At 48.8% G+C, this 13,823-nt stretch overlaps 19 non-coding genes across 19 annotated transcripts; all 19 read right to left on the bottom strand.

Moving 5' to 3' along the window:
- Window positions 1-313: 313 nt before the first annotated feature.
- Window positions 314-477, bottom strand: LOC132957027 (U1 spliceosomal RNA). The gene has a single exon (XR_009666250.1). It is a non-coding gene; the product is annotated as a U1 spliceosomal RNA (small nuclear RNA).
- A 577-nt stretch (window positions 478-1,054) lies between these two features.
- Window positions 1,055-1,245, bottom strand: LOC132956854 (U2 spliceosomal RNA). Its single transcript, XR_009666108.1, has one exon. It is a non-coding gene; the product is annotated as a U2 spliceosomal RNA (small nuclear RNA).
- Window positions 1,246-1,737: 492 nt separating this feature from the next.
- LOC132957028 (U1 spliceosomal RNA) lies at window positions 1,738-1,901 on the bottom strand. Its single transcript, XR_009666251.1, has one exon. It is a non-coding gene; the product is annotated as a U1 spliceosomal RNA (small nuclear RNA).
- A 569-nt stretch (window positions 1,902-2,470) lies between these two features.
- Window positions 2,471-2,661, bottom strand: LOC132956855 (U2 spliceosomal RNA). Its single transcript, XR_009666109.1, has one exon. It is a non-coding gene; the product is annotated as a U2 spliceosomal RNA (small nuclear RNA).
- Window positions 2,662-3,153: 492 nt separating this feature from the next.
- LOC132957029 (U1 spliceosomal RNA) lies at window positions 3,154-3,317 on the bottom strand. The gene has a single exon (XR_009666252.1). It is a non-coding gene; the product is annotated as a U1 spliceosomal RNA (small nuclear RNA).
- A 569-nt stretch (window positions 3,318-3,886) lies between these two features.
- LOC132957288 (U2 spliceosomal RNA) lies at window positions 3,887-4,077 on the bottom strand. The gene has a single exon (XR_009666497.1). It is a non-coding gene; the product is annotated as a U2 spliceosomal RNA (small nuclear RNA).
- Window positions 4,078-4,569: 492 nt separating this feature from the next.
- On the bottom strand, window positions 4,570-4,733 carry LOC132957031 (U1 spliceosomal RNA). The gene has a single exon (XR_009666253.1). It is a non-coding gene; the product is annotated as a U1 spliceosomal RNA (small nuclear RNA).
- Window positions 4,734-5,308: 575 nt separating this feature from the next.
- On the bottom strand, window positions 5,309-5,499 carry LOC132956856 (U2 spliceosomal RNA). Its single transcript, XR_009666110.1, has one exon. It is a non-coding gene; the product is annotated as a U2 spliceosomal RNA (small nuclear RNA).
- Window positions 5,500-5,991: 492 nt separating this feature from the next.
- On the bottom strand, window positions 5,992-6,155 carry LOC132957032 (U1 spliceosomal RNA). Its single transcript, XR_009666254.1, has one exon. It is a non-coding gene; the product is annotated as a U1 spliceosomal RNA (small nuclear RNA).
- Window positions 6,156-6,724: 569 nt separating this feature from the next.
- On the bottom strand, window positions 6,725-6,915 carry LOC132956857 (U2 spliceosomal RNA). Its single transcript, XR_009666111.1, has one exon. It is a non-coding gene; the product is annotated as a U2 spliceosomal RNA (small nuclear RNA).
- A 492-nt stretch (window positions 6,916-7,407) lies between these two features.
- On the bottom strand, window positions 7,408-7,571 carry LOC132957033 (U1 spliceosomal RNA). Its single transcript, XR_009666255.1, has one exon. It is a non-coding gene; the product is annotated as a U1 spliceosomal RNA (small nuclear RNA).
- Window positions 7,572-8,140: 569 nt separating this feature from the next.
- LOC132957289 (U2 spliceosomal RNA) lies at window positions 8,141-8,331 on the bottom strand. The gene has a single exon (XR_009666498.1). It is a non-coding gene; the product is annotated as a U2 spliceosomal RNA (small nuclear RNA).
- A 492-nt stretch (window positions 8,332-8,823) lies between these two features.
- Window positions 8,824-8,987, bottom strand: LOC132957034 (U1 spliceosomal RNA). Its single transcript, XR_009666256.1, has one exon. It is a non-coding gene; the product is annotated as a U1 spliceosomal RNA (small nuclear RNA).
- Window positions 8,988-9,562: 575 nt separating this feature from the next.
- Window positions 9,563-9,753, bottom strand: LOC132956858 (U2 spliceosomal RNA). Its single transcript, XR_009666112.1, has one exon. It is a non-coding gene; the product is annotated as a U2 spliceosomal RNA (small nuclear RNA).
- Window positions 9,754-10,245: 492 nt separating this feature from the next.
- LOC132957220 (U1 spliceosomal RNA) lies at window positions 10,246-10,409 on the bottom strand. Its single transcript, XR_009666433.1, has one exon. It is a non-coding gene; the product is annotated as a U1 spliceosomal RNA (small nuclear RNA).
- Window positions 10,410-10,994: 585 nt separating this feature from the next.
- On the bottom strand, window positions 10,995-11,185 carry LOC132957402 (U2 spliceosomal RNA). The gene has a single exon (XR_009666606.1). It is a non-coding gene; the product is annotated as a U2 spliceosomal RNA (small nuclear RNA).
- Window positions 11,186-11,678: 493 nt separating this feature from the next.
- LOC132957184 (U1 spliceosomal RNA) lies at window positions 11,679-11,842 on the bottom strand. Its single transcript, XR_009666400.1, has one exon. It is a non-coding gene; the product is annotated as a U1 spliceosomal RNA (small nuclear RNA).
- Window positions 11,843-12,415: 573 nt separating this feature from the next.
- On the bottom strand, window positions 12,416-12,606 carry LOC132957403 (U2 spliceosomal RNA). The gene has a single exon (XR_009666607.1). It is a non-coding gene; the product is annotated as a U2 spliceosomal RNA (small nuclear RNA).
- A 492-nt stretch (window positions 12,607-13,098) lies between these two features.
- LOC132957036 (U1 spliceosomal RNA) lies at window positions 13,099-13,262 on the bottom strand. The gene has a single exon (XR_009666258.1). It is a non-coding gene; the product is annotated as a U1 spliceosomal RNA (small nuclear RNA).
- Between the last annotated feature and the right edge of the window lie 561 nt (window positions 13,263-13,823).

The following is a 13,823-nucleotide window of genomic DNA, read 5'->3' on the forward strand; positions in this document are numbered from 1 at the left end:
AACCACCAGATTTATCTGCAGCAGACTGAAGTGAACCAAAAGACAGGAGAAGATTGGGGCCTTTTATTGGCCCACAGCCGTTCTGTAAGGCAGATGTGCCGTGACTGGGATTTCACATTGATCAGAGCAAGGGCTGCTGAATCTGAAACAAAGTTGATTGACGAGCGATATTGTGATCTAGCACTAGCAAAGAAACTGGCTGTGCATAGCTTTAAGCCACCTTTGAAATTCTTGTCGTCTGTCTGTCGCTACAGCCAGGTTGGAAGGCAGCGTCTCCCTATCTGTTTCCCCCTTATTACTTTTGACAATCCATCAGGGGAGAGCGCGAACGCAGTCCCCCACTACCACAAATTATGCAGTCGAGATTCCCACATTTGGGGAATTCGCATAGGTCAGCCCCGCCGGAGTGCAATGGCCAGGCCTCGCCATGGGTGAACCACCTTCTTGATCATGGTATCTCCCCTGCCAGGTAAGTATGAGTTGTACGGCTCAGGGCAAAAGGAGTCCTTCACAGGACCATCGCCCTCACTGACGGTCCCAACAACATGCAAACCACCGAAATCAGAGTTTTCTGCACTGGGTGTCCCTTCTACTTGTCCTCAACACAGAGGAAAGTTTTGTGTTGAGGCCCGGTAGGGCTTGTCTTTCTACATTCAAGTGGAGAAATAAGGCTCACCATTCTAACAGGAAGTGCCACACTTCCACATCAAAGCCGACCGATAGCTACCGCCAGTGTGTGTGTGTGTGTGTGTGTGTGTTTTTTTACCGCCAACAAAAGAACAGTCGAAGCAGCAGCTAGGCCAGAAACACTTTGCAACAATAACTGTTGATATGTTATTGTGTGTCTGTGTGCTACTACAGCAATAGCATACACAGAGTGGCAAATGGGGGAACTGGCACACAAATAACCCCCAACCTGACTAAAATTCCAGTTCATTTCAAAAAGCTTGAGTCCCGGCAGCATGTCAACGCAGTGACAAAGCCAGGCCAGACTCACACACACATTTCTCTTAAACGCAGCGGAAAGAAAGGATTATTTTAAACACTGAAGAGAGGAGGGTGCACCGTTCCCGGAGGTACTGCAATACCGGGTCGATGCGTGGAGTGGACGGAGCAAGCCCCTGTTCCATCTCCCAAGTCCAAAAATCAATTTAATATATGGTCCCCGGGTAGGGGACGTATCAGATATCAAACTGATAAGAACAGATACTACACTTGATCTTAGCCAAAAGGCCGAGAAGCGATGCCCCTGATAGGCTAAGGCCGGCATCACATTCCCCATACAGTCCTCCTCGCCCATGGCCCCGGCAAGCGAGCGTTGCTTTTCAGTGACGATCGGTAAAACGGAAGAGCAAACCCTTTGATCGAAGCACCTTTAAGACACATGCCTTACGTCAAGCTCTGAAAAATGACTTCAAACCCTCAACCACCAGATTTATCTGCAGCAGACTGAAGTGAACCAAAAGACAGGAGAAGATTGGGGCCTTTTATTGGCCCACAGCCGTTCTGTAAGGCAGATGTGCCGTGACTGGGATTTCACATTGATCAGAGCAAGGGCTGCTGAATCTGAAACAAATTTGATTGACGAGCGATATTGTGATCTAGCACTAGCAAAGAAACTGGCTGTGCATAGCTTTAAGCCACCTTTGAAATTCTTGTCGTCTGTCTGTCGCTACAGCCAGGTTGGAAGGCAGCGTCTCCCTATCTGTTTCCCCCTTATTACTTTTGACAATCCATCAGGGGAGAGCGCGAACGCAGTCCCCCACTACCACAAATTATGCAGTCGAGATTCCCACATTTGGGGAATTCGCATAGGTCAGCCCCGCCGGAGTGCAATGGCCAGGCCTCGCCATGGGTGAACCACCTTCTTGATCATGGTATCTCCCCTGCCAGGTAAGTATGAGTTGTACGGCTCAGGGCAAAAGGAGTCCTTCACAGGACCATCGCCCTCACTGACGGTCCCAACAACATGCAAACCACCGAAATCAGAGTTTTCTGCACTGGGTGTCCCTTCTACTTGTCCTCAACACAGAGGAAAGTTTTGTGTTGAGGCCCGGTAGGGCTTGTCTTTCTACATTCAAGTGGAGAAATAAGGCTCACCATTCTAACAGGAAGTGCCACACTTCCACATCAAAGCCGACCGATAGCTACCGCCAGTGTGTGTGTGTGTGTGTTTTTTTACCGCCAACAAAAGAACAGTCGAAGCAGCAGCTAGGCCAGAAACACTTTGCAACAATAACTGTTGATATGTTATTGTGTGTCTGTGTGCTACTACAGCAATAGCATACACAGAGTAGCAAATGGGGGAACTGGCACACAAATAACCCCCAACCTGACTAAAATTCCAGTTCATTTCAAAAAGCTTGAGTCCCGGCAGCATGTCAACGCAGTGACAAAGCCAGGCCAGACTCACACACACATTTCTCTTAAACGCAGCGGAAAGAAAGGATTATTTTAAACACTGAAGAGAGGAGGGTGCACCGTTCCCGGAGGTACTGCAATACCGGGTCGATGCGTGGAGTGGACGGAGCAAGCCCCTGTTCCATCTCCCAAGTCCAAAAATCAATTTAATATATGGTCCCCGGGTAGGGGACGTATCAGATATCAAACTGATAAGAACAGATACTACACTTGATCTTAGCCAAAAGGCCGAGAAGCGATGCCCCTGATAGGCTAAGGCCGGCATCACATTCCCCATACAGTCCTCCTCGCCCATGGCCCCGGCAAGCGAGCGTTGCTTTTCAGTGACGATCGGTAAAACGGAAGAGCAAACCCTTTGATCGAAGCACCTTTAAGACACATGCCTTACGTCAAGCTCTGAAAAATGACTTCAAACCCTCAACCACCAGATTTATCTGCAGCAGACTGAAGTGAACCAAAAGACAGGAGAAGATTGGGGCCTTTTATTGGCCCACAGCCGTTCTGTAAGGCAGATGTGCCGTGACTGGGATTTCACATTGATCAGAGCAAGGGCTGCTGAATCTGAAACAAATTTGATTGACGAGCGATATTGTGATCTAGCACTAGCAAAGAAACTGGCTGTGCATAGCTTTAAGCCACCTTTGAAATTCTTGTCGTCTGTCTGTCGCTACAGCCAGGTTGGAAGGCAGCGTCTCCCTATCTGTTTCCCCCTTATTACTTTTGACAATCCATCAGGGGAGAGCGCGAACGCAGTCCCCCACTACCACAAATTATGCAGTCGAGATTCCCACATTTGGGGAATTCGCATAGGTCAGCCCCGCCGGAGTGCAATGGCCAGGCCTCGCCATGGGTGAACCACCTTCTTGATCATGGTATCTCCCCTGCCAGGTAAGTATGAGTTGTACGGCTCAGGGCAAAAGGAGTCCTTCACAGGACCATCGCCCTCACTGACGGTCCCAACAACATGCAAACCACCGAAATCAGAGTTTTCTGCACTGGGTGTCCCTTCTACTTGTCCTCAACACAGAGGAAAGTTTTGTGTTGAGGCCCGGTAGGGCTTGTCTTTCTACATTCAAGTGGAGAAATAAGGCTCACCATTCTAACAGGAAGTGCCACACTTCCACATCAAAGCCGACCGATAGCTACCGCCAGTGTGTGTGTGTGTGTGTTTTTTTACCGCCAACAAAAGAACAGTCGAAGCAGCAGCTAGGCCAGAAACACTTTGCAACAATAACTGTTGATATGTTATTGTGTGTCTGTGTGCTACTACAGCAATAGCATACACAGAGTGGCAAATGGGGGAACTGGCACACAAATAACCCCCAACCTGACTAAAATTCCAGTTCATTTCAAAAAGCTTGAGTCCCGGCAGTATGTCAACGCAGTGACAAAGCCAGGCCAGACTCACACACACATTTCTCTTAAACGCAGCGGAAAGAAAGGATTATTTTAAACACTGAAGAGAGGAGGGTGCACCGTTCCCGGAGGTACTGCAATACCGGGTCGATGCGTGGAGTGGACGGAGCAAGCCCCTGTTCCATCTCCCAAGTCCAAAAATCAATTTAATATATGGTCCCCGGATAGGGGACGTATCAGATATTAAACTGATAAGAACAGATACTACACTTGATCTTAGCCAAAAGGCCGAGAAGCGATGCCCCTGACAGGCTAAGGCCGGCATCACATTCCCCATACAGTCCTCCTCGCCCATGGCCCCGGTAAGCGAGCGTTGCTTTTCAGTGACGATCGGTAAAACGGAAGAGCAAACCCTTTGATCGAAGCACCTTTAAGACACATGCCTTACGTCAAGCTCTGAAAAATGACTTCAAACCCTCAACCACCAGATTTATCTGCAGCAGACTGAAGTGAACCAAAAGACAGGAGAAGATTGGGGCCTTTTATTGGCCCACAGCCGTTCTGTAAGGCAGATGTGCCGTGACTGGGATTTCACATTGATCAGAGCAAGGGCTGCTGAATCTGAAACAAAGTTGATTGACGAGCGATATTGTGATCTAGCACTAGCAAAGAAACTGGCTGTGCATAGCTTTAAGCCACCTTTGAAATTCTTGTCGTCTGTCTGTCGCTACAGCCAGGTTGGAAGGCAGCGTGTCCCTATCTGTTTCCCCCTTATTACTTTTGACAATCCATCAGGGGAGAGCGCGAACGCAGTCCCCCACTACCACAAATTATGCAGTCGAGATTCCCACATTTGGGGAATTCGCATAGGTCAGCCCCGCCGGAGTGCAATGGCCAGGCCTCGCCATGGGTGAACCACCTTCTTGATCATGGTATCTCCCCTGCCAGGTAAGTATGAGTTGTACGGCTCAGGGCAAAAGGAGTCCTTCACAGGACCATCGCCCTCACTGACGGTCCCAACAACATGCAAACCACCGAAATCAGAGTTTTCTGCACTGGGTGTCCCTTCTACTTGTCCTCAACACAGAGGAAAGTTTTGTGTTGAGGCCCGGTAGGGCATGTCTTTCTACATTCAAGTGGAGAAATAAGGCTCACCATTCTAACAGGAAGTGCCACACTTCCACATCAAAGCCGACCGATAGCTACCGCCAGTGTGTGTGTGTGTGTGTGTGTGTTTTTTTACCGCCAACAAAAGAACAGTCGAAGCAGCAGCTAGGCCAGAAACACTTTGCAACAATAACTGTTGATATGTTATTGTGTGTCTGTGTGCTACTACAGCAATAGCATACACAGAGTGGCAAATGGGGGAACTGGCACACAAATAACCCCCAACCTGACTAAAATTCCAGTTCATTTCAAAAAGCTTGAGTCCCGGCAGCATGTCAACGCAGTGACAAAGCCAGGCCAGACTCACACACACATTTCTCTTAAACGCAGCGGAAAGAAAGGATTATTTTAAACACTGAAGAGAGGAGGGTGCACCGTTCCCGGAGGTACTGCAATACCGGGTCGATGCGTGGAGTGGACGGAGCAAGCCCCTGTTCCATCTCCCAAGTCCAAAAATCAATTTAATATATGGTCCCCGGGTAGGGGACGTATCAGATATCAAACTGATAAGAACAGATACTACACTTGATCTTAGCCAAAAGGCCGAGAAGCGATGCCCCTGATAGGCTAAGGCCGGCATCACATTCCCCATACAGTCCTCCTCGCCCATGGCCCCGGCAAGCGAGCGTTGCTTTTCAGTGACGATCGGTAAAACGGAAGAGCAAACCCTTTGATCGAAGCACCTTTAAGACACATGCCTTACGTCAAGCTCTGAAAAATGACTTCAAACCCTCAACCACCAGATTTATCTGCAGCAGACTGAAGTGAACCAAAAGACAGGAGAAGATTGGGGCCTTTTATTGGCCCACAGCCGTTCTGTAAGGCAGATGTGCCGTGACTGGGATTTCACATTGATCAGAGCAAGGGCTGCTGAATCTGAAACAAATTTGATTGACGAGCGATATTGTGATCTAGCACTAGCAAAGAAACTGGCTGTGCATAGCTTTAAGCCACCTTTGAAATTCTTGTCGTCTGTCTGTCGCTACAGCCAGGTTGGAAGGCAGCGTCTCCCTATCTGTTTCCCCCTTATTACTTTTGACAATCCATCAGGGGAGAGCGCGAACGCAGTCCCCCACTACCACAAATTATGCAGTCGAGATTCCCACATTTGGGGAATTCGCATAGGTCAGCCCCGCCGGAGTGCAATGGCCAGGCCTCGCCATGGGTGAACCACCTTCTTGATCATGGTATCTCCCCTGCCAGGTAAGTATGAGTTGTACGGCTCAGGGCAAAAGGAGTCCTTCACAGGACCATCGCCCTCACTGACGGTCCCAACAACATGCAAACCACCGAAATCAGAGTTTTCTGCACTGGGTGTCCCTTCTACTTGTCCTCAACACAGAGGAAAGTTTTGTGTTGAGGCCCGGTAGGGCTTGTCTTTCTACATTCAAGTGGAGAAATAAGGCTCACCATTCTAACAGGAAGTGCCACACTTCCACATCAAAGCCGACCGATAGCTACCGCCAGTGTGTGTGTGTGTGTGTTTTTTTACCGCCAACAAAAGAACAGTCGAAGCAGCAGCTAGGCCAGAAACACTTTGCAACAATAACTGTTGATATGTTATTGTGTGTCTGTGTGCTACTACAGCAATAGCATACACAGAGTAGCAAATGGGGGAACTGGCACACAAATAACCCCCAACCTGACTAAAATTCCAGTTCATTTCAAAAAGCTTGAGTCCCGGCAGCATGTCAACGCAGTGACAAAGCCAGGCCAGACTCACACACACATTTCTCTTAAACGCAGCGGAAAGAAAGGATTATTTTAAACACTGAAGAGAGGAGGGTGCACCGTTCCCGGAGGTACTGCAATACCGGGTCGATGCGTGGAGTGGACGGAGCAAGCCCCTGTTCCATCTCCCAAGTCCAAAAATCAATTTAATATATGGTCCCCGGGTAGGGGACGTATCAGATATCAAACTGATAAGAACAGATACTACACTTGATCTTAGCCAAAAGGCCGAGAAGCGATGCCCCTGATAGGCTAAGGCCGGCATCACATTCCCCATACAGTCCTCCTCGCCCATGGCCCCGGCAAGCGAGCGTTGCTTTTCAGTGACGATCGGTAAAACGGAAGAGCAAACCCTTTGATCGAAGCACCTTTAAGACACATGCCTTACGTCAAGCTCTGAAAAATGACTTCAAACCCTCAACCACCAGATTTATCTGCAGCAGACTGAAGTGAACCAAAAGACAGGAGAAGATTGGGGCCTTTTATTGGCCCACAGCCGTTCTGTAAGGCAGATGTGCCGTGACTGGGATTTCACATTGATCAGAGCAAGGGCTGCTGAATCTGAAACAAATTTGATTGACGAGCGATATTGTGATCTAGCACTAGCAAAGAAACTGGCTGTGCATAGCTTTAAGCCACCTTTGAAATTCTTGTCGTCTGTCTGTCGCTACAGCCAGGTTGGAAGGCAGCGTCTCCCTATCTGTTTCCCCCTTATTACTTTTGACAATCCATCAGGGGAGAGCGCGAACGCAGTCCCCCACTACCACAAATTATGCAGTCGAGATTCCCACATTTGGGGAATTCGCATAGGTCAGCCCCGCCGGAGTGCAATGGCCAGGCCTCGCCATGGGTGAACCACCTTCTTGATCATGGTATCTCCCCTGCCAGGTAAGTATGAGTTGTACGGCTCAGGGCAAAAGGAGTCCTTCACAGGACCATCGCCCTCACTGACGGTCCCAACAACATGCAAACCACCGAAATCAGAGTTTTCTGCACTGGGTGTCCCTTCTACTTGTCCTCAACACAGAGGAAAGTTTTGTGTTGAGGCCCGGTAGGGCTTGTCTTTCTACATTCAAGTGGAGAAATAAGGCTCACCATTCTAACAGGAAGTGCCACACTTCCACATCAAAGCCGACCGATAGCTACCGCCAGTGTGTGTGTGTGTGTGTTTTTTTACCGCCAACAAAAGAACAGTCGAAGCAGCAGCTAGGCCAGAAACACTTTGCAACAATAACTGTTGATATGTTATTGTGTGTCTGTGTGCTACTACAGCAATAGCATACACAGAGTGGCAAATGGGGGAACTGGCACACAAATAACCCCCAACCTGACTAAAATTCCAGTTCATTTCAAAAAGCTTGAGTCCCGGCAGTATGTCAACGCAGTGACAAAGCCAGGCCAGACTCACACACACATTTCTCTTAAACGCAGCGGAAAGAAAGGATTATTTTAAACACTGAAGAGAGGAGGGTGCACCGTTCCCGGAGGTACTGCAATACCGGGTCGATGCGTGGAGTGGACGGAGCAAGCCCCTGTTCCATCTCCCAAGTCCAAAAATCAATTTAATATATGGTCCCCGGATAGGGGACGTATCAGATATTAAACTGATAAGAACAGATACTACACTTGATCTTAGCCAAAAGGCCGAGAAGCGATGCCCCTGACAGGCTAAGGCCGGCATCACATTCCCCATACAGTCCTCCTCGCCCATGGCCCCGGTAAGCGAGCGTTGCTTTTCAGTGACGATCGGTAAAACGGAAGAGCAAACCCTTTGATCGAAGCACCTTTAAGACACATGCCTTACGTCAAGCTCTGAAAAATGACTTCAAACCCTCAACCACCAGATTTATCTGCAGCAGACTGAAGTGAACCAAAAGACAGGAGAAGATTGGGGCCTTTTATTGGCCCACAGCCGTTCTGTAAGGCAGATGTGCCGTGACTGGGATTTCACATTGATCAGAGCAAGGGCTGCTGAATCTGAAACAAAGTTGATTGACGAGCGATATTGTGATCTAGCACTAGCAAAGAAACTGGCTGTGCATAGCTTTAAGCCACCTTTGAAATTCTTGTCGTCTGTCTGTCGCTACAGCCAGGTTGGAAGGCAGCGTGTCCCTATCTGTTTCCCCCTTATTACTTTTGACAATCCATCAGGGGAGAGCGCGAACGCAGTCCCCCACTACCACAAATTATGCAGTCGAGATTCCCACATTTGGGGAATTCGCATAGGTCAGCCCCGCCGGAGTGCAATGGCCAGGCCTCGCCATGGGTGAACCACCTTCTTGATCATGGTATCTCCCCTGCCAGGTAAGTATGAGTTGTACGGCTCAGGGCAAAAGGAGTCCTTCACAGGACCATCGCCCTCACTGACGGTCCCAACAACATGCAAACCACCGAAATCAGAGTTTTCTGCACTGGGTGTCCCTTCTACTTGTCCTCAACACAGAGGAAAGTTTTGTGTTGAGGCCCGGTAGGGCATGTCTTTCTACATTCAAGTGGAGAAATAAGGCTCACCATTCTAACAGGAAGTGCCACACTTCCACATCAAAGCCGACCGATAGCTACCGCCAGTGTGTGTGTGTGTGTGTGTGTGTTTTTTTACCGCCAACAAAAGAACAGTCGAAGCAGCAGCTAGGCCAGAAACACTTTGCAACAATAACTGTTGATATGTTATTGTGTGTCTGTGTGCTACTACAGCAATAGCATACACAGAGTGGCAAATGGGGGAACTGGCACACAAATAACCCCCAACCTGACTAAAATTCCAGTTCATTTCAAAAAGCTTGAGTCCCGGCAGCATGTCAACGCAGTGACAAAGCCAGGCCAGACTCACACACACATTTCTCTTAAACGCAGCGGAAAGAAAGGATTATTTTAAACACTGAAGAGAGGAGGGTGCACCGTTCCCGGAGGTACTGCAATACCGGGTCGATGCGTGGAGTGGACGGAGCAAGCCCCTGTTCCATCTCCCAAGTCCAAAAATCAATTTAATATATGGTCCCCGGGTAGGGGACGTATCAGATATCAAACTGATAAGAACAGATACTACACTTGATCTTAGCCAAAAGGCCGAGAAGCGATGCCCCTGATAGGCTAAGGCCGGCATCACATTCCCCATACAGTCCTCCTCGCCCATGGCCCCGGCAAGCGAGCGTTGCTTTTCAGTGACGATCGGTAAAACGGAAGAGCAAACCCTTTGATCGAAGCACCTTTAAGACACATGCCTTACGTCAAGCTCTGAAAAATGACTTCAAACCCTCAACCACCAGATTTATCTGCAGCAGACTGAAGTGAACCAAAAGACAGGAGAAGATTGGGGCCTTTTATTGGCCCACAGCCGTTCTGTAAAGCAGATGTGCCGTGACTGGGATTTCACATTGATCAGAGCAAGGGCTGCTGAATCTGAAACAAAGTTGATTGACGAACGATATTGTGATCTAGCACTAGCAAAGAAACTGGCTGTGCATAGCTTTAAGCCACCTTTGAAATTCTTGTCGTCTGTCTGTCGCTACAGCCAGGTTGGAAGGCAGCGTGTCCCTATCTGTTTCCCCCTTATTACTTTTGACAATCCATCAGGGGAGAGCGCGAACGCAGTCCCCCACTACCACAAATTATGCAGTTGAGATTCCCACATTTGGGGAATTCGCATAGGTCAGCCCCGCCGGAGTGCAATGGCCAGGCCTCGCCATGGGTGAACCACCTTCTTGATCATGGTATCTCCCCTGCCAGGTAAGTATGAGTTGTACGGCTCAGGGCAAAAGGAGTCCTTCACAGGACCATCGCCCTCACTGACGGTCCCAACAACATGCAAACCACCAAAATCAGAGTTTTCTGCACTGGGTGTCCCTTCTACTTGTCCTCCACACAGAGGAAAGTTTTGTGTTGAGGCCCGGTAGGGCTTGTCTCTCTACATTCAAGTGGAGAAATAAGGCTCACCATTCTAACAGGAAGTGCCACACTTCCACATCAAAGCCGACCGATAGCTACCGCCAGTGTGTGTGTGTGTGTGTGTGTGTGTGTGTGTGTTTTTTTACCGCCAACAAAAGAACAGTCGAAGCAGCAGCTAGGCCAGAAACACTTTGCAACAATAACTGTTGATATGTTATTGTGTGTCTGTGTGCTACTACAGCAATAGCATACACAGAGTGGCAAATGGGGGAACTGGCACACAAATAACCCCCAACCTGACTAAAATTCCAGTTCATTTCAAAAAGCTTGAGTCCCGGCAGCATGTCAACGCAGTGACAAAGCCAGGCCAGACTCACACACACATTTCTCTTAAACGCAGCGGAAAGAAAGGATTATTTTAAACACTGAAGAGAGGAGGGTGCACCGTTCCCGGAGGTACTGCAATACCGGGTCGATGCGTGGAGTGGACGGAGCAAGCCCCTGTTCCATCTCCCAAGTCCAAAAATCAATTTAATATATGGTCCCCGGGTAGGGGACGTATCAGATATTAAACTGATAAGAACAGATACTACACTTGATCTTAGCCAAAAGGCCGAGAAGCGATGCCCCTGATAGGCTAAGGCCGGCATCACATTCCCCATACAGTCCTCCTCGCCCATGGCCCCGGCAAGCGAGCGTTGCTTTTCAGTGACGATCGCTAAAAAGGGAAGAGCAAACCCTTTGATCGAAGCACCTTTAAGACACATGCCTTACGTCAAGCTCTGAAAAATGACTTCAAACCCTCAACCACCAGATTTATCTGCAGCAGACTGAAGTGAACCAGAAGACAGGAGAAGATTGGGGCCTTTTATTGGCCCACAGCCGTTCTGTAAGGCAGATGTGCCGTGACTGGGATTTCACATTGATCAGAGCAAGGGCTGCTGAATCTGAAACAAATTTGATTGACGAGCGATATTGTGATCTAGCACTAGCAAAGAAACTGGCTGTGCATAGCTTTAAGCCACCTTTGAAATTCTTGTCGTCTGTCTGTCACTACAGCCAGGTTGGAAGGCAGCGTCTCCCTATCTGTTTCCCCCTTATTACTTTTGACAATCCATCAGGGGAGAGCGCGAACGCAGTCCCCCACTACCACAAATTATGCAGTCGAGATTCCCACATTTGGGGAATTCGCATAGGTCAGCCCTGCCGGAGTGCAATGGCCAGGCCTCGCGATGGGTGAACCACCTTCTTGATCATGGTATCTCCCCTGCCAGGTAAGTATGAGTTGTACGGCTCAGGGCAAAAGGAGTCCTTCACAGGACCATCGCCCTCACTGACGGTCCCAACAACATGCAAACCACCGAAATCAGAGTTTTCTGCACTGGGTGTCCCTTCTACTTGTCCTCAACACAGAGGAAAGTTTTGTGTTGAGGCCCGGTAGGGCTTGTCTTTCTACATTCAAGTGGAGAAATAAGGCTCACCATTCTAACAGGAAGTGCCACACTTCCACATCAAAGCCGACCGATAGCTACCGCCAGTGTGTGTGTGTGTGTGTGTGTTTTTTTACCGCCAACAAAAGAACAGTCGAAGCAGCAGCTAGGCCAGAAACACTTTGCAACAATAACTGTTGATATGTTATTGTGTGTCTGTGTGCTACTACAGCAATAGCATACACAGAGTGGCAAATGGGGGAACTGGCACACAAATAACCCCCAACCTGACTAAAATTCCAGTTCATTTCAAAAAGCTTGAGTCCCGGCAGCATGTCAACGCAGTGACAAAGCCAGGCCAGACTCACACACACATTTCTCTTAAACGCAGCGGAAAGAAAGGATTATTTTAAACACTGAAGAGAGGAGGGTGCACCGTTCCCGGAGGTACTGCAATACCGGGTCGATGCGTGGAGTGGACGGAGCAAGCCCCTGTTCCATCTCCCAAGTCCAAAAATCAATTTAATATATGGTCCCCGGGTAGGGGACGTATCAGATATTAAACTGATAAGAACAGATACTACACTTGATCTTAGCCAAAAGGCCGAGAAGCGATGCCCCTGATAGGCTAAGGCCGGCATCACATTCCCCATACAGTCCTCCTCGCCCATGGCCCCGGCAAGCGAGCGTTGCTTTTCAGTGACGATCGGTAAAACGGAAGAGCAAACCCTTTGATCGAAGCACCTTTAAGACACATGCCTTACGTCAAGCTCTGAAAAATGACTTCAAACCCTCAACCACCAGATTTATCTGCAGCAGACTGAAGTGAACCAAAAGACAGGAGAAGATTGGGGCCTTTTATTGGCCCACAGCCGTTCTGTAAGGCAGATGTGCCGTGACTGGGATTTCACATTGATCAGAGCAAGGGCTGCTGAATCTGAAACAAAGTTGATTGACGAGCGATATTGTGATCTAGCACTAGCAAAGAAACTGGCTGTGCATAGCTTTAAGCCACCTTTGAAATTCTTGTCGTCTGTCTGTCGCTACAGCCAGGTTGGAAGGCAGCGTCTCCCTATCTGTTTCCCCCTTATTACTTTTGACAATCCATCAGGGGAGAGCGCGAACGCAGTCCCCCACTACCACAAATTATGCAGTCGAGATTCCCACATTTGGGGAATTCGCATAGGTCAGCCCCGCCGGAGTGCAATGGCCAGGCCTCGCCATGGGTGAACCACCTTCTTGATCATGGTATCTCCCCTGCCAGGTAAGTATGAGTTGTACGGCTCAGGGCAAAAGGAGTCCTTCACAGGACCATCGCCCTCACTGACGGTCCCAACAACATGCAAACCACCGAAATCAGAGTTTTCTGCACTGGGTGTCCCTTCTACTTGTCCTCAACACAGAGGAAAGTTTTGTGTTGAGGCCCGGTAGGGCTTGTCTTTCTACATTCAAGTGGAGAAATAAGGCTCACCATTCTAACAGGAAGTGCCACACTTCCACATCAAAGCCGACCGATAGCTACCGCCAGTGTGTGTGTGTGTGTGTGTGTGTGTTTTTTTACCGCCAACAAAAGAACAGTCGAAGCAGCAGCTAGGCCAGAAACACTTTGCAACAATAACTGTTGATATGTTATTGTGTGTCTGTGTGCTACTACAGCAATAGCATACACAGAGTGGCAAATGGGGGAACTGGCACACAAATAACCCCCAACCTGACTAAAATTCCAGTTCATTTCAAAAAGCTTGAGTCCCGGCAGCATGTCAACGCAGTGACAAAGCCAGGCCAGACTCACACACACATTTCTCTTAAACGCAGCGGAAAGAAAGGATTATT

The sequence above is a fragment of the Labrus mixtus genome, chromosome 22 (genome assembly GCF_963584025.1).
Source record: "Labrus mixtus chromosome 22, fLabMix1.1, whole genome shotgun sequence".
NCBI classification, from domain to species: Eukaryota; Metazoa; Chordata; class Actinopteri; order Labriformes; family Labridae; genus Labrus; species Labrus mixtus.